At 46.8% G+C, this 24,313-nt stretch overlaps 1 protein-coding gene across 7 annotated transcripts in view; it reads right to left on the minus strand.

Moving 5' to 3' along the window:
* The window catches only part of LOC141048597 (excitatory amino acid transporter 1-like), a 260,918-nt gene that overhangs the window by 164,655 nt on the left and 71,950 nt on the right, over window positions 1–24,313 (minus strand). Inside the window, exon 1 of one of the 7 annotated variants that reach the window (XM_073544350.1) lies at window positions 1,786–1,906. The exons of 5 other annotated variants lie outside the window; for them this stretch is intronic. The gene's annotated coding sequence lies outside the window, so the exon portion shown is untranslated. Of the gene's footprint in view, window positions 1–1,785; window positions 1,907–24,313 lie in introns of those variants that run through there. One more of the 7 variants, XM_073544367.1, reaches the window with a different exon arrangement.

Here is a 24,313-nt window from a genome sequence, read left to right on the forward strand (position 1 = left end):
AAGAGGCTCATGACACTTAAGGATATGTGTACACGCTGCGGATTCTGCTGCGGATTTGGCCTCTGCGGATCCGCAGCAGTTCTGCAGACAGTGTACAGTACAATGCAAGTCTATGTGATTTACAATCCGCTGTGCACATGCTGCGGTTTTTCAACTGCCGAAAAGCTGCGGTTTTGAATCCGCAGAAAGAATTGACATGTCAATTCTTTCTGCGGATTCCGCTGCGGTTTGCCACCTGTTCCATTGTCCAGGTATCAAACCGCAGGAGAAAACCGCTGGCCAATCCGCAGGTAAAACCGCAGGTCATTTTAGCTGAGGTTTTACCTGCGGATCCGCAGATACAAATCTGCGTGTGAATCCGCAGCGTGTGCAAATAGCCTAATTAATTCACTTTTTTTCAGTGGCTTGTGCATGCCCGCCAGAAATGCAGAAATTGCAAGACGACAATTGGAGTAACATTTTTGGTGTAAGAAACGCTGACACTTTTGCTGAATTTCACGGGAGGGCGTAGGCATACTCTGGCTCCTCCTCAGCTCTGCCCATTTTGGCAAAGCTGCTACAAATTGGAAGCCTAATGCCACACCATTTTTTCACAACTCCGCGTTGTGGAAAATTTGAAGCTTTATACAAAATTTTAAGCAGGTTTTCTGGCAAAAAAGCATTGATGAATCAGCTCCATAGTGCTTAAAAAGCATCTACTCTTACCACAAAGTAGCTACTACCCTTCTTGCCTTTCTAGTATTAGTATTCCCATATTTTGGCAGGGTCCAAGCAGGACTTACAAGACATCTACTGAACTTCTTTGGTGCTGGGAGGTGATACCGATACAAAGGCTCCACGGTTTTACCCCAAAAGGCGAGACACTTTCTAAACTTAAAAATATGAACTTCTATACAAATAGATTCCCATTAGATATATTGGTTCATCTGATAAAAATGTTACATTGATTTGCCAGGTGTGAGATGAACATAGAAAATGGAGAAGCATGAAATGGGGTAAATTAATTTACCCTTTTCTATTACCTATTCAGAACATGATTGTATCTTTGCTAAAATTTTACTAAACTGTTTACTACATGAAAAAAGATAAGCATTTGTGGAGGACAGTAATCAAAACTAAAACTTGGACAAATACATTTTATATTCCTGTTGTTTATTCTTCATTCAACTGAAGACCAATGTAATCAAACACATAAGCACAAGAAGAGCAAAAAGAATACAACATAGAAAGCCTAGATTGGAAGATACATATTCAAGTCATTAGGTCTTAATAAAAAATAGTAAATAATATAGACAGAACATTTTCATAAAGAGGTTTCATACTAAGACCACTTGTTATCCCTTCATTAAATTAGTAGAAGTAATGTAGTTGACAACTCCAGCTACACAGCTTCCATCTAAAATGCAACATATGTGAGGAAAGTGGAAGGCATGTTGTATGTGTATTGGAAGGCAGAAGAAGTCTATATCTATCAAAAAAGTAGAATTAGGGAATATTAGAACAGGAATGGAACATGTTATGCCAGTTACATGCCAGATGTTCAGAATGGAGAATATATGTATTCAGTTGGGTTGTCATTTATATTAATTATTTTCATAATTAATTGGATGGATATTCTGATTAATTTTGATTTGGGGGAAACCAGATACAAATGTGTCCCTTAAAGCCCATCAATTAAAAGTTTATAGGTATGTGACATGATGATGTGACCTGACCTGTGATTAAGATTTATGTTCTGATGTGTAAACAAGGTAAGTAATAGATTTCAGTAGATGTAATTATTACCTGTTCCAAAGATCTTGTTTCTACAGATCGCACCTCGTGTTAATGATCAGACGGAGTATCTCAAGATAGAAGAAATACAGAAATGTGTAAAAGGAGGCAGAGCAGGGGCTGCCTACGTGGGAGGGGGTGTTACAGAGAGAAAACCAGAGAGGAGGGGAGGAAAAAAGTGTGTGGGTGAAAGAGGAAAAAAAAGGAAAGCATTGGAGTAAAGTTATGCGAATGTTACAGAAATGCTTAGGCTTACCTATAGCTCGAGGTTTACAAATCTGTAAATTTATCATTAACGCTGTTTTTTGTGACAATTTTCAAAAATGTTGCAAAGTAGACTTATTGCTATATTTCCACTGTTTCTCAAGCATCTAATGTTCAACCTAGGTTTACATGCAATGATTTGTGATCATATTAATATGGTGATTAGAAGAAATACTAAATTACAGCAGAAAGGAAAGATGAAGATTCCTTTTTATTGTAGTCTGACATTGGGTTGTCATTCAAAATGTTAGAATCTGTTTAGTTTGTGACTATCGGCCATTTTCTTGTGGTTTTCTGGCTGCTGGTCTTTTTTCTCTGATGCTGGGTTTGTCTTGGGTCAGGTATTGGTATCACTCTTTATTACCCAGCACCTGCCTCCCAGTCTTTGCTGGACAACAGTGTACAGTAAATCCACTTGAGTTCTGGCTTGGTGCTTTGCCTTCTGTGTGTGTAATTTGTGCAGTGCTGGGACCTCTGGTTCTGCTAGTCTTGGTTTCTTTATTCCATTGCTTTCTGCAGCCTTCTCTGCTATCTATTAGGAGGTCACCCGTTTTTGTACCAAGTCATTAGATCTTTCAGGGACCCCCTTCCCCCATCTATAGATCTTCGCTTGAGATTAACCTAGGATTGTCGGTGGGTCTATTTGCAAGGAATGGGTCGCCCACTCCATTGTAGGGTATCAGCCTAGTCTTAGTACAGGGTCAGCTTTCCCCCCTTCTACACTAGTCCTGTGTTACAGATCAGTAACACAACTGTGATTAATGAATGAATGAATGATAAAGACTAGAGTTGAGCGACTTTTGGTTTTTTAGGTTCGCGTTTCGTTTCGTGAAACCCGACTTTTCCAAAAGTCGGGTCGAGCAAGATCGTCCGATTATAGGGAAAAGTCGGGGTCGTCCCGAAACACGAAACCCAATGTAAGTCAATGGGGAATAAAAGTCGGCAGTGAGAGGAGGACAGGAAACACACCTACAGTGCCCATTTGAATGCCAAAAGCATCAATTCTTCTTACTTAAGCTTGTCAACCTTAATTAACTTCATAATACAAGTTACGCACTGAAAAATGGGGGTTATTTGGCTAAAGTTGTGGGGGGGGGGCTGGCTCCAGGTTTTCATGTGCCCTGGGCGAAAGAGCGCCCATTTAACACATACCACAACTCATCATGCTCCGATACGGCAGAGAAATAGCGGTATAGTACAATGAAAAATACTTCACTTTTTACATCTCATGACGAGGCCCATCTATTTCTCCATACAGAATCATTGGTCCCATATAATGTTTGAAACAGTATATGATGAGCTCCACATAATGCTACAGTATATGTTGGTCCCCATGGATGAAGCTCCACTGTCTTATGGGCCCAAATAATGCTCCAAACATAATGGGCCCCATTTCTAATGCTCTAGTGTATAATGGGCCCTGTAAATGCTGCTCCAGTGTCTGATGTCCACCTTTGGAATGTTCCAGTGTATGGTGGGCCCCATCTATCATTCTCCAGAGTAACGTGCTCCCCAAAAATTGCTGTCCCAACATTGAAAACAATCAAATAAGTCTCCTCGCTAGGGAATCCCTGTACTAGTCTGGACTCCTCGTCGTCACCATCTTCCATCTCACTGCACAGTATTTCAACCTTGCAAGTGCTGTGATCCTGAGCAAGCAGGGGGGGCCCACTCGTTGGCGACGGCACTGGCACAGGGCCCCTGATAGTACGGTGGTGTGTCTGATGGCGGGTGGGCCGAACCTGCACTTTCATCTGCAGCTTCCTCTTTGTCACCGTGTAAGATGGAACTGTATATGGGAAGGGTAACCTGAGTTTTATCAGGGTCAGATTCAGGCCGTGTAGCGTGCAAGGGGAATCTAGTGGTCTGGGTCAATGTACCAGCAGATTCATCGAGCAGTGGCTGGGCATCAGTGCACTTGTGTCGCCCCCAGGAGTACGGTCGCCACAGTGGCATTACCTTCCTCCTAGGGAGTGTGATGTCATGCTTGGGAGCAACGAAGGATCTCTCTAGCAGGTTAACTGATTGGGCGGCGTTATTTCCACGAGTCATGACCCTCCAAACAGCGTTCATGAAGGTAAATTGTTTGTTTTACGTGGGCAGTATGGTTGCAAAGCTGAACCTTAAAGGAATGTCCAGAAGGGCACCACCAGGAGTGGAGCCTACGGTTAAATTCGACTCCACCTGGGAAACCTCAACCATGCCAGATACAGAACAGATGCACACATTGCAAGCTTAATTCAGTTAACGAACGAGACTCCGTCATGCCCCGCGGTCCGAGTCCGGCTTACTAGAGGGACACGTGAGGCTCTGGAACATGAGATTGGCCAATAACTGGTGTGTCATGCCCTTACATGTCCGTGGCTGCATGTGCGCTACACTGAAAAGGCCAGCGTTTGTCGCTTACAGGTGCAGATAACCCGCTGAACAACGTTAGTGATGGGGATCACTGATTACAATTATTACCCGCGAACAATGATTTCCCAGTAAGTGCAGGTCAACTGCAGTTCCGGAATTAGGCCTAACCGTCATTCCTGAAAAAATGAAAAACTTACGTGTGCAAACCACAGGTGCTGTAGCTTGCTTAACAGCTCGCCAGCCGTTCTCACGCCCAGTATGGATTACACGTGATTGCACAAAGGTTAGAAAGGGTACCGTATCCCCAGATAACATGTATGGATAGCGTACACATTCAAAATATATGTCTCAGGAGGCAGGCTCAGACGGTGTTAGGCCTAGTATGGATTGCACGTGATTGCACAAAGGTTAGAAAGGGTACCGTATCCCCAGATAACATGTATGGATAGCGTACACATTCAAAATATATGTCTCAGGAGGCAGGCTCAGACGGTGTTAGGCCCAGTATGGATTGCACGTGATTGCACAAAGGTTAGAAAGGGTACCGTATCCCCGGATAACATGTATGGATAGCGTACACATTCAAAATATATGTCTCAGGAGGCAGGCTCAGACGGTGTTAGGCCCAGTATGGATTGCACGTGATTGCACAAAGGCTAGAAAGGGTACCGTATCCCCAGATAACATGTATGGATAGCGTACACATTCAAAATATATGTCTCAGGAGGCAGGCTCAGACGGTGTTAGGCCCAGTATGGATTGCACGTGATTGCACAAAGGTTAGAAAGGGTACCGTATCCCCGGATAACATGTATGGATAGCGTACACATTCAAAATATATGTCTCAGGAGGCAGGCTCAGACGGTGTTAGGCCCAGTATGGATTGCACGTGATTGCACAAAGGCTAGAAAGGGTACCGTATCCCCGGATAACATGTATGGATAGCGTACACATTCAAAATATGTCTCAGGAGGCAGGCTCAGATGGTGTCAGGCACAGTATGGATTTGACGGCCCAGATTACACAGCGGAGGAGCAGGGAGAGGTAAAGATTGCAAATGCTGGGGCCCTGCCCAAGCAAGGGGGGCCCACTCGTGGGCGTCGGTACTGGCACTGGGCCCCTCATAGTACAGCGGTGTGTCTGACGGCGGGTGTGCACCACCACCGTCAGAGACACTTGATTGCACTATGAGGGACCCTGTGCCAGTGCTCGCGCCCAAGAGTCGGCCTACCCACCTGTCCAGGGCAACGGCACTCGCACGGTGTCGTGCGCTAGGTGGTGACCCCGGCCACGGGGGGGGAGGCAGCACAGTTAGGGAGTTTTAGAAAGTGGCATACGTTGATGTTGGACATTCAGCTGATGCAAAAGGCGAAATAGGTCAAGTCCCAGGAAGAGGTGGACCAAAGCAAGCCATTTTTCTGTCACCCTATGTGTCATCAGGGGAAGGTGGGACAAAATCCTTGGAAACCCATGCATGGTTCATTTTAATGAAGGTTAGATCATCCACATTTTGGGTTGACAGACGGGTCCTTTTTTCTGTCAGGATTGATCCAGCTGCACTGAAGACTCTTTCCGATAGCACACTTGCAGCTGGGCAAGCGAGCTCCTGTAAGGCATATTGGGCCAATTCAGGCCAGGTGTCCAGTTTAGCGGCCCAATAGTCAAAGGGGAATGACCTGTGTGGGAGAACATCGATATGGGAGGAAAAGTAGTTTGTAACCATGGTTGACAACTGCTGTCTCCTGTCACTTTCCATCGATGCAGTATTACCAGTTGTGTGAGCGGTATTTGAAAAATCAGTCCACAACATTGTCATGAAACCCCTGTCTCCAACGCCACTTCTGCTGTGTGCACCACGAACACCTCTGCCAAGCTGCCCCCGGCCCGTACGGCTCGTGTGAGAACCATCACCGCTGCTGTGTGCTGGGAATGCCTCAAGCAACCGATTTACATGAGTTGCTTGTTTATTAGCCAATATTAGGTCAAGGTTCTCCTGTGGCATGATGTTTTGTAATTTGCCTTTATAGCGTGGATCCAGGATGCTGGCCAACCAGTAGTCGTCATCGTTCATCATTTTGGCAATGCAGGGGTCCCTTTTTAGGATCCGCAAGGCATAATCTGACATGTGGGCCAATGTTCCCTGTGTCAATGATGCACTGCGAGTGCTGGTTGGAGGAGCACTTTCTGGCAAATCCACATCCCTCCAGTCACGCACAAACCCTGTACCAGACCTTGCCACGCCAACATTTTCACTTGCCCCACGAGATGCATCCTCCTCCCCTAAGTAATCATCCCCATCATCATCCTCCTCCTCCTCTTCTTCCTCCACCTCGTCCAGGAGAGGTCCCTGAGCAGACAATGGCTGAATGTCATCAAGGATTCCCTCCTCCTCTTCCTCCTCATCAACATTGGCTGCAGACGCCTGCTCCTTAAGGTGCGTCAAAGTTTGTATGAGCAGACGCATAAGTGGGATGCTCATGCTTAGGATGGCGTCGTCTGCGCTTACCAGCCGTGTGCATTCCTCAAAACACTGAAGGACTTTACAGAGGTCTTTCAGCTTCGACCACTGCACACCTGTCAACTCCATGTCTGCTCTCAAAGTGCCTGGCCGTGTATCCTCCCACAAATGCATTATGGCCTGCCTCTGCTTGCACAGCCGCTCCACCATGTGCAGGGTGGAGTTCCACCTTGTTGCAATGTCGATAATGAGGCGGTGGTTGGGAAGGTGGAGCAATCGCTGCAGCTTCTGCATACGAACGGAGTGTACAGGCGACCGGCGGATGTGCGCGCACAGTCTTCGCACCTTCTGGAGCAGGGCTGTTAACTCCGGATAATTTTTGAGGAAGCACTGCACCACCAGGTTCAAGGTGTGAGTCAAGCAAGGTATGTGGCTGAGTTTTGAAAGGGCTATGGCTGCCACAAAATTACGGCCGTTATCACCAACTACCTTGCATGCCTCAAGATGTACACTGCCCAGCCATGACTCAGTTTGTCGCTTCAAGTACTCGGCCAGCACCTCGGCGGTATGTCTGTCGCCCAAACACATCATCTGCAACACAGCCTGCTGACGCTTTCCACTAGCTGCTCGATAGGGGGACACCTCGTGTGCAACAGTGGCTGCTGCAGATGGAGTGCTCGTACGACTGCGCTCTGTGGACGAGCTTTCGCTTCTGGAGGAGGAGGAGGAGGGTGGAATGCCTACAGCCAACTGTTTCCTATACCGTGGGCTAGGCAGCACTGTCCCACCACCGCTGTCCCCTGTGGACCCTGCATCCACCACATTAACCCAGTGCGCAGTGATGGACACGTAACGGCCCTGGCCATGCCGACTGGACCATGCATCAGTAGTGAGGTGCACCTTTCCGCTCACTGACTGCTTGAGTGCATGGACAATGCGGTCTTTCACATGATGGTGGAGGGCTGGGATGGCTTTGCGAGAGAAGAAGTGGCGACTGGGTAGGTCATAGCGTGGTACTGCATAGGCCATGAGTTCGCGGAAAGCTGTGCTTTCCACCAACCGAAAGGGGATCATCTCAAATGAGATTAGTTTGGCAATGTGGGCGTTCAAACCCAGTGTACGCGGATGAGAGACTGAGTACTTTCTTGACCTACTCATAGTGTCTGGGAGGGTGAGCTGGACTTGGGAGCTACATATGGTGGAAGTAGCGGTGGACAGGGCGGACTGAGAGAGGGTTGATGATGGTGATGGAGTTGGTGTTCTTTCTGATGGCCTAGAATCAGTCTTTCGTTGATATAACAGTGGGATTCCCTGACTGCTGTGGCCTTGCAACGACACCTCAACATTTGCTGCTGTGCTAACCGGTGGGCTTACAGTGGGGGAAACAATGTAGCGTTGCTGACTACCTTCGTTGTGATCAGTTGCACATGTGGCACTTGAGGTTTGGTGTTGTGTCCACGCTTGCAAGTGCATGCTGGTTAAATGTCTAAGCATGCAACTGGTATTCAAATTTTTCAGATTTTTCCCTCGGCTAAAGGTCTTTGCGCACTTCTTACAGATAACCTTGGCCTGATCATGAGGATTTTGTTCAAAAAAGTGCCACACTGCACTCTTCCTACTTTGGCAGACATTTTGCGGCCTAGCACGCTGTGATCTTTTGACCCTCTGGACAAGCTGTCCAACTCTTTTGATGTTTGGAACCTGTCTTTGGAGTGCTCCGGGCCTGCCAGATAACAGCTGTTGCGATGTCGATGTCTGCTGTGGATGCTCCTCATCTGAGCTATTGGAAGCAGCACCCTCTTCCCCCAATGGATGCCAATCTGGGTCAACAACTGGGTCATCCATCACCTCCTCTTCTATGTCATGTGCACCTTCCTCTGTGTCACCGTGTATGGTGGTATAGTGTGCGGGAAGGGGCACCTGAGTCTCATCAGGGTCAGAATCTGGCTCTGTACACTGCGAGGACAATGTAGTGCTCTGAGTGAATGTACCAGCAGAATCATCCATCAGCGGCTGTGCATCAGTGCACTCCATGTCAGATTCATCTTGGCCTGGGTAATTCACCATTTCACTTGATAATCCAGGCATGGTATGTGAAAACAGCTCCATGGAGTAATCAGTAGTATGGCCTGCGTCATCCTTCAATCTTGGTTGGGGTGAAGGACACAAGGAAAGGTGTGGTTCATGAACATGAGCCTCCAATGACGACTCAGTGCTTTTACTTTTTACAACTGAAGAAGAGGAGGCGATAGAGCTGGAGGCTGAGTCAGCAATGTAAGACAAAACTTTTTCCTGATGCTCTGGCTTTAAAAGCGGTTTGCCAACTCCTAGAAAACTAAGCGTTCGAGGCCTTATGTAGCCAGACGATGACGCAGGCTCAACACCTCCTGCATTCGGTCCTATTTTGCTCTTGCCACTACCATCAGATCCACCACCAACACCATCATTACCAGCTGCCAACCCCCGCCCAATTCCACGGCCTCTTCCACCAGCCTTCCTCATTTTTGGTAGAAATGTAGACAAAATCCAACAAACTATATAGTATGTAAAACAAGGTACAAGGTGTCTATAGGACAGGGGAGATTTTGAATTTCTGCACACACTTTTGGACACTGGACACTTTTGGATTGTGTGAGGCCCACTGATATCTGAGCGCTATGTGACAGGCTCGATGGCACAGCTGTGACCTAAGTGACTAGAGGATAAGTGAGATTTTGAATCTCTGCACACACTTTTGGACACTGGACACTTTTGGATTGTGTGAGGTTCTCAACCTGGATGGTACGACAGTCCAGGCTAAGAACTATTGGTGAATGAGCTGCTGCGAGCATAGCATCAGTGAGCAGCGATGACTTCATTGAGGTTACCACCAGTCACTGAGGTTGGTTTCCCAGCCAGGCTGAACTGTGGTGAACCCTCAGTGAGATCCCCACTAGCACCGCAAGAAAAAGTCTCAGCGTGCAGAGGCGAGTTCAAAGCAGTTCAAATTTACTGCAGTGAAATTCTCCTGGTGAACACTCTTTCAATTTTTCAAAAGCCCTAATAGCATCTCAATGTACTGAGGTCAGTAAGAGGTTTAACAATCTGATAAAAACTCCTATTGAATTCCCTTTAAACATTGGCAAAGCCTAGAAAACATTGCAACACTTTCAGGTCACTAGGTTGGACCCAATCTATTATGGTTTGCACCTTCCAAGGATCCATCGATAAAATTAACGCCAGAAATGAAGTTTCCTGAACAGAAAAAAATGCATTTCTCAGTTTTAGCAAACAAAGGTTTCTCCCTCAACCTTTGTAATACTACACAGACATGTTCCTGGTGAGAATCCAAATCAGGAGAAAAAAAATTAAATATCCTCAAAGTAAATCACAACAAATCTCACAATGCAACCAGAAAAAACATAATTCAAACAGTTTTGAAATACTCCTGATGCATTGGTGAACCTAAATGGCATGACAAGGTTTTAGAATAAACACTTGGATGATAAAAACAGTTTTACGCTCATCTCTCTTCTTGATGCGTATCAAATTGTAAGTCCCTCTATGGTCAAGTTTAGAAAACCACTCAGTCCCCATCAGCTGATCATTTAGGTCGGGGATAAGTGGAAGTGGGCAAGTGTTCAGTTCTCAGAAATCGAGGCAAGGAAGGAAGCCACCATCTTTCTTTTATTACAAAGAAAAATCCAGCAGCTACGGGGGATGAGGAACGATGGATATGACTTCCGTGAACTTTCATTTACATAATTTTTCATCGCAGGACGTTCAGGTCCAGATAAATTGTAAAGGTGAGCTCTAGGTAATTTGGCATTAAGGAAAAGATTAATATCACAATCCGGCTTACTAGAGGGACACGTGAGGCTCTGGAACATGAGATTGGCCAATAACTGGTGTGTCATGCCCTTACATGTCCGTGGCTGCATGTGCGCTACACTGAAAAGGCCAGCGTTTGTCGCTTACAGGTGCAGATAACCCGCTGAACAACGTTAGTGATGGGGATCACTGATTACAATTATTACCCGCGAACAATGATTTCCCAGTAAGTGCAGGTCAACTGCAGTTCCGGAATTAGGCCTAACCGTCATTCCTGAAAAAATGAAAAACTTACGTGTGCAAACCACAGGTGCTGTAGCTTGCTTAACAGCTCGCCAGCCGTTCTCACGCCCAGTATGGATTACACGTGATTGCACAAAGGTTAGAAAGGGTACCGTATCCCCAGATAACATGTATGGATAGCGTACACATTCAAAATATATGTCTCAGGAGGCAGGCTCAGACGGTGTTAGGCCCAGTATGGATTGCACGTGATTGCACAAAGGTTAGAAAGGGTACCGTATCCCCAGATAACATGTATGGATAGCGTACACATTCAAAATATATGTCTCAGGAGGCAGGCTCAGACGGTGTTAGGCCCAGTATGGATTGCACGTGATTGCACAAAGGTTAGAAAGGGTACCGTATCCCCGGATAACATGTATGGATAGCGTACACATTCAAAATATATGTCTCAGGAGGCAGGCTCAGACGGTGTTAGGCCCAGTATGGATTGCACGTGATTGCACAAAGGCTAGAAAGGGTACCGTATCCCCGGATAACATGTATGGATAGCGTACACATTCAAAATATGTCTCAGGAGGCAGGCTCAGATGGTGTCAGGCACAGTATGGATTTGACGGCCCAGATTACACAGCGGAGGAGCAGGGAGAGGTAAAGATTGCAAATGCTGGGGCCCTGCCCAAGCAAGGGGGGCCCACTTGTGGGCGTCGGTACTGGCACTGGGCCCCTCATAGTACAGCGGTGTGTCTGACGGCGGGTGTGCACCACCACCGTCAGAGACACTTGATTGCAGTATGAGGGACCCTGTGCCAGTGCCCGCGCCCAAGAGTCGGCCTACCCACCTGTCCAGGGCAACGGCACTCGCACGGTGTCGTGCGCTAGGTGGTGACCCCGGCCATGGGGGGGGAGGCAGCACAGTTAGGGAGTTTTAGAAAGTGGCATATGTTGATGTTGGACATTCAGCTGATGCAAAAGGCGAAATAGGTCAAGTCCCAGGAAGAGGTGGACCAAAGCAAGCCATTTTTCTGTCACCCTATGTGTCATCAGGGGAAGGTGGGACAAAATCCTTGGAAACCCATGCATGGTTCATTTTAATGAAGGTTAGATCATCCACATTTTGGGTTGACAGACGGGTCCTTTTTTCTGTCAGGATTGATCCAGCTGCACTGAAGACTCTTTCCGATAGCACACTTGCAGCTGGGCAAGCGAGCTCCTGTAAGGCATATTGGGCCAATTCAGGCCAGGTGTCCAGTTTAGCGGCTCAATAGTCAAAGGGGAATGACCTGTGTGGGAGAACATCGATATGGGAGGAAAAGTAGTTTGTAACCATGGTTGACAACTGCTGTCTCCTGTCACTTTCCATCGATGCAGTATTACCAGTTGTGTGAGCGGTATTTGAAAAATCAGTCCACAACATTGTCATGAAACCCCTGTCTCCAACGCCACTTCTGCTGTGTGCACCACGAACACCTCTGCCAAGCTGCCCCCGGCCCGTACGGCTCGTGTGAGAACCATCACCGCTGCTGTGTGCTGGGAATGCCTCAAGCAACCGATTTACCAGAGTTGCTTGTTTATTAGCCAATATTAGGTCAAGGTTCTCCTGTGGCATGATGTTTTGTAATTTGCCTTTATAGCGTGGATCCAGGATGCTGGCCAACCAGTAGTCGTCATCGTTCATCATTTTGGCAATGCGGGGGTCCCTTTTTAGGATCCGCAAGGCATAATCTGACATGTGGGCCAATGTTCCCTGTGTCAATGATGCACTGCGAGTGCTGGTTGGAGGAGCACTTTCTGGCAAATCCACATCCCTCCAGTCACGCACAAACCCTGTACCAGACCTTGCCACGCCAACATTTTCACTTGCCCCACGAGATGCAGCCTCCTCCCCTAAGTAATCATCCCCATCATCATCCTCCTCCTCCTCTTCTTCCTCCACCTCGTCCAGGAGAGGTCCCTGAGCAGACAATGGCTGAATGTCATCAAGGATTCCCTCCTCCTCTTCCTCCTCATCAACATTGGCTGCAGACGCCTGCTCCTTAAGGTGCGTCAAAGTTTGCATGAGCAGACGCATAAGTGGGATGCTCATGCTTAGGATGGCGTCGTCTGCGCTTACCAGCCGTGTGCATTCCTCAAAACACTGAAGGACTTTACAGAGGTCTTTCAGCTTCGACCACTGCACACCTGTCAACTCCATGTCTGCTCTCAAAGTGCCTGGCCGTGTATCCTCCCACAAATGCATTATGGCCTGCCTCTGCTCGCACAGCCGCTCCACCATGTGCAGGGTGGAGTTCCACCTTGTTGCAATGTCGATAATGAGGCGGTGGTTGGGAAGGTGGAGCAATCACTGCAGCTTCTGCATACGAACGGAGTGTACAGGCGACCGGCGGATGTGCGCGCACAGTCTTCGCACCTTCTGGAGCAGGGCTGTTAACTCCGGATAATTTTTGAGGAAGCACTGCACCACCAGGTTCAAGGTGTGAGCCAAGCAAGGTATGTGGCTGAGTTTTGAAAGGGCTATGGCTGCCACAAAATTACGGCCGTTATCACTAACTACCATGCCTGCCTCAAGATGTACACTGCCCAGCCATGACTCAGTTTGTCGCTTCAAGTACTCGGCCAGCACCTCGGCGGTATGTCTGTCGCCCAAACACATCATCTGCAACACAGCCTGCTGACGCTTTCCACTAGCTGCTCGATAGGGGGACACCTCGTGTGCAACAGTGGCTGCTGCAGATGGAGTGCTCGTACGACTGCGCTCTGTGGACGAGCTTTCGCTTCTGGAGGAGGAGGAGGAGGAGGGTGGAACGACTACAGCCAACTGTTTCCTATACCGTGGGCTAGGCAGCACTGTCCCACCACCGCTGTCCCCTGTGGACCCTGCATCCACCACATTAACCCAGTGCGCAGTGATGGACACGTAACGGCCCTGGCCATGCCGACTGGACCATGCATCAGTAGTGAGGTGCACCTTTCCGCTCACTGACTGCTTGAGTGCATGGACAATGCGGTCTTTCACATGATGGTGGAGGGCTGGGATGGCTTTGCGAGAGAAGAAGTGGCGACTGGGTAGGTCATAGCATGGTACTGCATAGGCCATGAGTTCGCGGAAAGCTGTGCTTTCCACCAACAGAAAGGGGATCATCTCAAATGAGATTAGTTTGGCAATGTGGGCGTTCAAACCCAGTGTACGCGGATGAGAGACTGAGTACTTTCTTGACCTACTCATAGTGTCCAGGAGGGTGAGCTGGACTTGAGAGCTACATACGGTGGAAGTAGCGGTGGACAGGGCGGACTGAGAGAGGGTTGATGATGGTGATGGAGTTGGTGTTCTTTCTGATGGCCTAGAATCAGTCTTTCGTTGATATAACAGTGGGATTCCCTGACTGCTGTGGCCTTGCAACGACACCTCAACATTTGCTGCTGTGCTAACCGGTGGGCTTACAGTGGGGGAAACAATGTAGCGTTGCTGACTACCTTCGTTGTGATCAGTTGCACATGTGGCACTTGAGGTTTGGTGTTGTGTCCACGCTTGCAAGTGCATGCTGGTTAAATGTCTAAGCATGCAACTGGTATTCAAATTTTTCAGATTTTTCCCTCGGCTAAAGGTCTTTGCGCACTTCTTACAGATAACCTTGGCCTGATCATGAGGATTTTGTTCAAAAAAGTGCCACACTGCACTCTTCCTACTTTGGCAGACATTTTGCGGCCTAGCACGCTGTGATCTTTTGACCCTCTGGACAAGCTGTCCAGCAACTCTTTTGATGTTTGGAACCTGTCTTTGGAGTGCTCCGGGCCTGCCAGATAATAGCTGTTGCGATGTCGATGTCTGCTGTGGATGCTCCTCATCTGAGCTATTGGAAGCAGCACCCTCTTCCCCCAATGGATGCCAATCTGGGTCAACAACTGGGTCATCCATCACCTCCTCTTCTATGTCATGAGCACCTTCCTCTGTGTCACCGTGTATGGTGGTATAGTGTGCGGGAAGGGGCACCTGAGTCTCATCAGGGTCAGAATCTGGCTCTGTACACTGCGAGGACAATGTAGTGCTCTGAGTGAATGTACCAGCAGAATCATCCATCAGCGGCTGTGCATCAGTGCACTCCATGTCAGATTCATCTTGGCCTGGGTAATTCACCATTTCACTTGATAATCCAGGCATGGTATGTGAAAACAGCTCCATGGAGTAATCAGTAGTATGGCCTGCGTCATCCTTCAATCTTGGTTGGGGTGAAGGACACAAGGAAAGGTGTGGTTCATGAACATGAGCCTCCAATGACGACTCAGTGCTTTTACTTTTTACAACTGAAGAAGAGGAGGCGATAGAGCTGGAGGCTGAGTCAGCAATGTAAGACAAAACTTTTTCCTGATGCTCTGGCTTTAAAAGCGGTTTGCCAACTCCTAGAAAACTAAGCGTTCGAGGCCTTATGTAGCCAGACGATGACGCAGGCTCAACACCTCCTGCATTCAGTCCTATTTTGCTCTTGCCACTACCATCAGATCCACCACCAACACCATCATTACCAGCTGCCAACCCCCGCCCAATTCCACGGCCTCTTCCACCAGCCTTCCTCATTTTTGGTAGAAATGTAGACAAAATCCAGCAAACTATATAGTATGTAAAACAAGGTACAAGGTGTCTATAGGACAGGGGAGATTTTGAATTTCTGCACACACTTTTGGACACTGGACACTTTTGGATTGTGTGAGGCCCACTGATATCTGAGCGCTATGTGACAGGCTCGATGGCACAGCTGTGACCTAAGTGACTAGAGGATAAGTGAGATTTTGAATCTCTGCACACACTTTTGGACACTGGACACTTTTGGATTGTGTGAGGCCCACTGATATCTGAGCGCTATGTGACAGGCTCGATGGCACAGCTGTGACCTAAGTGACTAGAGGATAAGGGAGATTTTGAATCTCTGCACACACTTTTGGACACTGGACACTTTTGGATTGTGTGAGGCCCAATGAATATCTGAGCACTATGAGACAGGCTCGATGGCACAGCTGTGACCTAAGTGACTAGAGGATAAGTGAGATTTTGAATCTCTGCACACACTTTTGGACACTGGACACTTTTGGATTGTGTGAGGCCCAATGAATATCTGAGCGCTATGTGACAAGCTCGATGGCACAGCTGTGACAAAAGTGACTAGAGGATAAGGGAGATTGGATTGCTTTTAAAAAAGCAGTTTGCGGAGCAGTGGGTAAACAGCAATGCCAGCCTGTCAGGAAGCCTTAGAAGGCAGCCCAACAACCAACACCACTGATACACCACTATATAGCCTCCCCTTGCACTGCACACACAGTGACTGGTGTGTTGTGCAGGCCAAATCGCTAGCAGCAGAAGCAGTTTTTTTGTCTTCTTCCCTGCCTAACGCTCTCCCTACAGAATCAGCAGCAACCTCTCCCTATGCTAAGATCGGCAGAAGTAAGATGGCGGTCGGCGTGCACGCCCTTTTATACCCTTGTGACGCCCACCAAAGCAAGCCAATCACTTGCATGCCCTTCTAAAAGATGGTGGTGACCCGTGCCTATGTCATCACGTTGCCCACAGTGTCCGTGGATCCTGATTGGCTGAAAAAGAGCGCAAAACAAACTTTTGAAACGCGACTTTGGCGCGTAAGTCGCCGACCTCGTGGCCGACCTCATCCTAGGGTCGGGTTTCGTTTCATGAAACCCGACTTTGCCAAAAGTCGGCGACTTTTGAATTTTTTCGACCCGTTTCGCTCAACTCTAATAAAGACTGTTCATTCACATAAGATTTCAAATCTCCGGAACCTTTTCAGTTACACATAAGTATGGATCCACAAGTATCATAAGACACTCAACTGTTTGATCAGGTAAAAACAGCTGACCAAGACCAAAAAATTCCAACCCGACATATCATGTATTTGACCGACTAGTGTGACAATAGCCTCTAAACATGTCATTTGAGGCAAGAGCATAGTCAGGCCACAGTCCAGGTTCAGCATTCCTAGAAGGTAGTGGACCAATACAAAGGGGCCAGGCAAATGGATGGTCAAAGGCAAATCTAAGATCAGGCAACAAAGATCAAAATACTAAAACTTAAGGCGCAAAGTTGACACACACACCACTTGTTCAGAGACCTAATCTCTGCCAGTTGTAGAGGCAGACAACCAGCTAAATAGCCTGGGAGTCACTCTGAACAGGAGACACCTGTAGGAATCCCAGCATGCCCCAGTCCTGACATGGGTGACTGGACTACCACTCACCACACTGACAGCTCAGCATGCCCTTGCCCAAGATTGGACCGCTGAGCCACCACTCACCACACTGAGTGGAGGAATCATGACAGAGCCCTTTGCTGTAGAGGGAGCTACCGGACCCCCAAGTTTACCAGGAAATCTAAAATGGAAGGCCCTGACTAGGTGATCTGCCTTCACGGCTCAGGCTGGAACCCAGAATCTCTCCTCTGGGGCATATCTGTTATGAGTTCATTTTCCCCTTCACCATTGAGGTCTGATGAACTCCCTCTTCTGGTGAAGGAAGGTAGTGAGGCTGATTACCAAGCACCTGAGCTGGGAGAGGATGACTGGGCGACGGGGATCTCTGACTGGATATAAGGCAGCCGACTCCCTTCTGCCTCGCTGGTGATTTCTCTGTGGAATTCTAGGAGACCAGTCTGATTCCTGCTCCTCAAAAGCTAAGTTTTCTGCTTTGCCTTTTTGCATTTGTGTTTTGGTTTTAGTTTGCCTTGCTTTTCTGGATTCTGCCATTCCCTGCTGGGGTGAGCTGAATTCCTTTTTGTCGGTTTGCTCTGTCTTCAGAAAATACCTGAGTACTGATATAGTCTTTTTGAAGCCTAGCGTCTTCAGGGCCTTTTTCCCTGTCAGTCTGTTGGCTCTTATTTTGATAGGGTTTTTCGCGGATTGCAGACAGCAGCCTTCCTATCCTGTCCTATCTAGTTAGCTTGGGCCCCATCATTTGCTCAGTCTATATTTCTATCTGTGTTAGTGTTTTTTCTTCTTGCTTCACCGTCATTATATTTTGGGGGCTGCCTATTGCTTTGGGGTCTGCTCTGGGGCAGTTTAGATTTCCCTTTCTGTCTTTAGGCTAGGCAGTTCTCCGGCTGTGATCGAGGGGTCTAGGGCATCGTAGGAACCCCCCACGGCTACTGCTAGTTGTTGTTGATAGGTTCAGGGGTCTGCAATCCGATAGCTGCCAACTTCTCTGGTTTTCTGGACTTAGCTAGCATTTCTGTTTTTGCCTTCTACGGTGACTCATTCATAACACATATCCCTACCAATGGATGAGATACTTGAGGAAAGCCCAACAAATAGGCTCTCCATGCATGTGTTGTCACTGTCACACAGCCGTGACACATGCAGGTGCGGCGCCGAACAGCTCATCATCGGGAGCGCTCCAGGTATCCGGGTTCCCAATGCAGCTATTCAGTAAACGCTATAGCTATTCGGATAAGGAATTATCCAAAGTTATTTGCTCATCCCTACCTAAAATCCATCAAACTGACAACATCCCGAATCTCATAGGGACCAGTAGACTTCATGCCCAACTTTGCCAATGATACTTTAAGTTTAATATTTTGGACCAAACCTTATCACCCACTTTAAAGGCAGGACTAGAAATGGGCAGACACCTGGATGTACGGGTCCTGTGGGTTCAGCCAAACAATTACAAAAAGCTTGGGTTCTGGTACCAGAACAGTTACTGGACCCCATTCACTTGAATGGGGTGCCCAAACATTTAGTGTTTGCCATGCTATCATTTGCATGACAGCACGGCAAATATCGCTTCTGATTGGCAGTAAAATCATCACTGCTGGTCAGACAGCCGTGGTTCCCGCACTGTCAGAAGACAGCTTGAGCTCACAACTGTGATCGGAGGTATAAAGTTTACCTCCGGTCACTGGTGGCAGCTGATGGGAGTATTCATCAACCGGCTCCTGCGCTGTAAATAAATAATTAAAAAAAAAAGTGTGGGTTCTCCTATATTTTTGATAACCAGCCAGGCAAAACTCACAGGTGAGGGCTACAAGACAATGTGGGGTCCTCCCAATTTTTGATAACCAGCCTTACTAAAGCAGACAGCTAGGGGCTGGTATTCTCAGGCTAGTAAGGGGCCATGGATATTGACCCCCCCAGCCGCCTAGAAAAGGCACATCTATTAGATGAACCAATTCTGATACTTTGCCCCACCGTTTCCACTTGCCCTGTAGTGGTGGCAAGTGGGGTTCAAATTTGTGGGTTTGATGTCATCTTTGCATTGTCAGGTGACATCAAGCCCACGACTTAGTAATGGAGAAGCGTATACAAGACACCTATCCATTACTAATCCTATAGTTATATCTTAAATAAACAAAAAGCCAGAGTAAAGTCTTCTATTTGAAAAAAAAACAAAGCACACTTTTCCATTTTTATTTAAAAATAACACAGTTATACTGACCTTGCGCCTAATTCCACTGAATCCCTGGTCTCCTTTAATAAAACAAAAATAAAAAACAACAATATCCCTCACCTGTCCGTTGTTCTGTCCCACGCTGTAATCCATGTCTGGGGGATAAACAGTTCTCAACCTGGATGGTACGACAGTCCAGGCTAAGAACTATTGGTGAATGAGCTGCTGCGAGCATAGCATCAGTGAGCAGCGATGACTTCATTGAGGTTACCACCAGTCACTGAGGTTGGTTTCCCAGCCAGGCTGAACTGTGGTGAACCCTCAGTGAGATCCCCACTAGCACCTCAAGAAAAAGTCTCAGCGTGCAGAGGCGAGTTCAAAGCAGTTCAAATTTACTGCAGTGAAATTCTCCTGGTGAACACTCTTTCAATTTTTCAAAAGCCCTAATAGCATCTCAATGTACTGAGGTCAGTAAGAGGTTTAACAATCTGATAAAAACTCCTATTGAATTCCCTTTAAACATTGGCAAAGCCTAGAAAACATTGCAACACTTTCAGGTCACTAGGTTGGACCCAATCTATTATGGTTTGCACCTTCCAAGGATCCATCGATAAAATTAACGCCAGAAATGAAGTTTCCTGAACAGAAAAAAATGCATTTCTCAGTTTTAGCAAACAAAGGTTTCTCCCTCAACCTTTGTAATACTACACAGACATGTTCCTGGTGAGAATCCAAATCAGGAGAAAAAAAATTTAATATCCTCAAAGTAAATCACAACAAATCTCACAATGCAACCAGAAAAAACATAATTCAAACAGTTTTGAAATACTCCTGATGCATTGGTGAACCTAAATGGCATGACAAGGTTTTAGAATAAACACTTGGATGATAAAAACAGTTTTACGCTCATCTCTCTTCTTGATGCGTATCAAATTGTAAGTCCCTCTATGGTCAAGTTTAGAAAACCACTCAGTCCCCATCAGCTGATCATTTAGGTCGGGGATAAGTGGAAGTGGGCAAGTGTTCAGTTCTCAGAAATCGAGGCAAGGAAGGAAGCCACCATCTTTCTTTTATTACAAAGAAAAATCCAGCAGCTACGGGGGATGAGGAACGATGGATATGACTTCCGTGAACTTTCATTTACATAATTTTTCATCGCAGGACGTTCAGGCCCAGATAAATTGTAAAGGTGAGCTCTAGGTAATTTGGCATTAAGGAAAAGATTAATATCACAATCATAAGGATGATGGGGAGGTAATGAATAAGCAGCCATGGTAGCCCCAGAACCACCCCAGCAGGTAAAAAAAAAAAAATCATACAATGGAAAGTTGAAAGGGACCTCCTGGGTCATCTGGTTCAACCCCCTGCTTAATGCAGGATTCACTAAAGCTTCCCAGATGTCTGTCCAGCTTCTGTGTGAAAAATTCCATTGAATGAGAACTTACCACCTCTCATGGCAGCCTTTTCTGTTATGATTGGGTCACCGAGGAGAAAAAAGCAAAACAAGCTAAGTCACAGAAAACCAGAGAGGTTGGTAACTATGCAGATTGCAGATCCCTGATCCTATCACACAACTAGCAGCAGCCGTGGAGCGTACCTACGATGTTCCTAGACGCTTCGTCACAGCCGGAGGACTAAATAAGCCTGAAGCATGAAAAGGGGAAAACTAACTGCCCCAGAGCAGACCCCAAAGGAATAGATAGCCCCCACACATGTATTGACGGTGAAACAAGATGAAGGCACAAACACAGGCAGGAAAATAGGCTGAGCAAACGATGGGGCCCAAACTAACAAGAGAAGAAAGGAAAGGAAAGACACGGTCTGCCACCTGCAAAAAACCCTACGAAAATAATGTCCAACACTTCTGAGAGCAAAATTAACCCTGAAGTCACTAGACTTCTCCCACTATATCAGCACTCTGGAATATTCTGAGACAGAGCAAAAAGAGACCAAACTAGTAAGGGACAAAAAGCAAATTGGAAAAATACTGATAAATAAGAGTGGAAATTCAGCACAGCCCCCAGCCGGTGCTGGCTGACCACACCAAAAAACTGAATAGACCAACAAAATCAAGTGTGAACATTAGCAGAAAAACTTAGCTTTAGATGACTGGAACAGAGCTGAAAACCAAGAGCTGACAAGCCAGAAGGAATCACCAGCAACTGAATAGGGCGTCGGCTGTCTTAAATCCAATCTGAGACTCCTGAGGTCCAATCGTCATCCTCATTCTCAGGTGGCAGATCTCCACCGATCAAATCAGCCTCACTACCCTCCTGTTACCACCAGAGGGAGTCTGGAAGGAGAACTCACAACTGGTGAACCAGAGAATGAACTCACAACAGTACCCCCCCTTGAGGAGGGGTCGCCGAACCCTCATCCACGCCACCAGGCCGATCAGGATGGGCCCGGTGAAAAGCACGAGCCAATCTATTGGCATGAATATCGGAGGCAGAGACCCAAGAATTATCCTCCTGACCATAACCCTTCCATTTGGCCAAATACTGGAGTCTCCGTCTAACCAAACGAGAATCCAATATTTTCTCTACCTCCTATTCCACATTGCCTTCAACCAACACAGGGTTAGGAGGTGCTGCCATAGGAACCACTGGCTAAACAAACCTCTTCAACAGAGATTTGTGAAATACGTTATGGATCTTGAACGTAACTGGAAGAACCAATCGAAACGAAACAGGATTAAGAATTTCCAAAATCTTATAAGGACCAATAAATCTTGGCTTAAATTTAGGAGATGCAAACTTCATAGGAATATTCTTAGACGACAACCAAACCATATCACCCACTTTAAACTGGGGACCAATGGTCCTATGCCGGTTGGAAAATCGCTGGGCCTTTTCCTGAGAGAGTGACAACTTATCCACCACTTGGTCCCATATCTGCTGCATTCTCAACCACAGTGTCCACACCTGGGCAGGACGAAGATTCCACTTGCCCTGGAGAGAGTCGAGGATGAAACCCAAAATTACAGAAAAAGGGTGACATCAAAGTGGCAGAACTAGCTCTATTGTATTGTTCAGTGCGAATTCGGCCAAGGGCAAAAATGAGACCCAATCATCCTGATCAGCAGATATAAAACATCTCAAATAAGACTCCAAGGTCTGGTTTGTTCTCTCAGTCTGTCCATTGGTCTGGGGATGAAACGCGGAGAAGGATAACTAAATTCCCAGATTGGAACAAGAGGCTTTCCAGAATCTGGAAACAAACTGGACTCCTCTGTCGGACACAATGTTCTCAGGAATCCCATGTAACCGAACCACTTGTTGTAAAAACAAGGGCACCAACTCAGCGGAAGATGGCAACTTTGGGAGTGGTACAAGATGGACCATCTTCGAAAATCTATCACAAATCACCCAGATAACAGTCATTCTCAGAGACAGGAAGGGCATCAGCAACCCACTAGAACGAGAACAGGGTTTAGACTGAGAACAAGTCCCACAGGACTGTACAAAATTCCTGACGTCACGAGATAAGGCAGGCCACCAAAAGGACCGACTCACCAAATCTCTGGTACCAAAAATACCTGGATGACCAGCCAATGCGGAGCAATGAATTTCAGACATCACTCTCTTTCTCCACTGGTCAGGAACATACAATTTTCCCATAGGGCAACGCTCAGGTTTATCCTCCTGAAATTCCTCCAGGGCGCATCTCAAATCGGGCAAAATAGCAGAAAGAACTACCCCTCACCTAGGATGGTAGTAGGCTCGGTCACACTAAGAGAATCGGCAAAGAAACTCCTAGAAAGGGCGTCTGCCTTAACATTCTTAGTGCCCGGAACAAAAAAGAGACCACAAAATTAAAATGCGTGAAAAACAAGGCCCATCTAGCCTGTCTAGGATTCAAGCGTTTGGCCGACTCCAGATAAATCAAATTCTTGTGATCGGTGAGGACCACAACTTGATGTCTAGCTCCCTCCAACCAATGTCTCCACTCCTCAAATGCCCACGTCATGGCCAACAATTCCCGATTCCCCACGTCATAGTTGCGTTCAGATGGGGAGAACTTTCGAGAAAAGAAGGCACAGGGATTCATCTTAGAAGTCACAGGGTCTTTTTGGGACAAAACAGCTCCTGCACCAATCTCAGGAGCATCTACCTTCACCTGAAAAGGAAGTGAGACATCAGGTTGCCGTAAAACTGTAGCTGAAGTAAATCTCTGCTTAAGCTCCTGAAATACTGAGATAGCCTCAGGAGACCAATTCAGCACATCAGCGCCCTTCTTGGTCAAATCAGTCAGTGGTTTGACAATACCAGAAAAATTACCTATAAATTTGCGATCGAAATTAGCAAAACCCAAAAACTTCTGGAGGACCTTCAAAGAAGTAGGCTGAACACAATCATAAATGGCCTGTACCTTGGCCGGGTCCATTTCAATAGTCGATGGAGATAAGATAAATCCCAAAAATGAAATCCTCTGTACACCAAAGAGGCATTTCGAACCCTTAACAAACAGGGAATTCTCCCTCAAAATCCGGAACACAGTCCGGACGTGTTCCACATGAGAATCCCAATCACTAGAAAAGATCAAAATATCATCCAGATAGATGATCAAAAACTTATCCACAAAGTCACAGAAAATATCATTCATAAAGGACTGGAAGACAGAAGGGGCATTAGTGAGCCCAAAAGGCATCACCAGGTACTCAAAATGTTCCTCCGTAGTATTAAACGGCGTCTTCCATTCATCCCCGTGCTTGATGCGAATAAGATTATACGCCCCCCTGAGGTCAAGCTTAGTAAACCAGCAGGCACTCTTAACTCTGGAGAATAAATCAGACATCAGAGGTAACGGGTACTGATATTTAACCGTCATCTTGTTAAGGGAACGATAATCAATACACGGTCTTAATGAACCATCTTTCTTGGACACAAAAAAACACAAAAAAAAAAACAGCACCTAAAGGTGACGAGGATGGTCTAATATGACCCTTCTCCAATGACTCCTTAATATAGGATCGCATAGCATCATGTTCGGGTACTGATAAGTTGAAAAGCCGACCCTTGGGAA

The sequence above is a fragment of the Dendrobates tinctorius genome, unplaced genomic scaffold (genome assembly GCF_039654945.1).
Source record: "Dendrobates tinctorius isolate UK_male_01 unplaced genomic scaffold, ASM3965494v1 ptg000011l, whole genome shotgun sequence".
NCBI classification, from domain to species: Eukaryota; Metazoa; Chordata; class Amphibia; order Anura; family Dendrobatidae; genus Dendrobates; species Dendrobates tinctorius.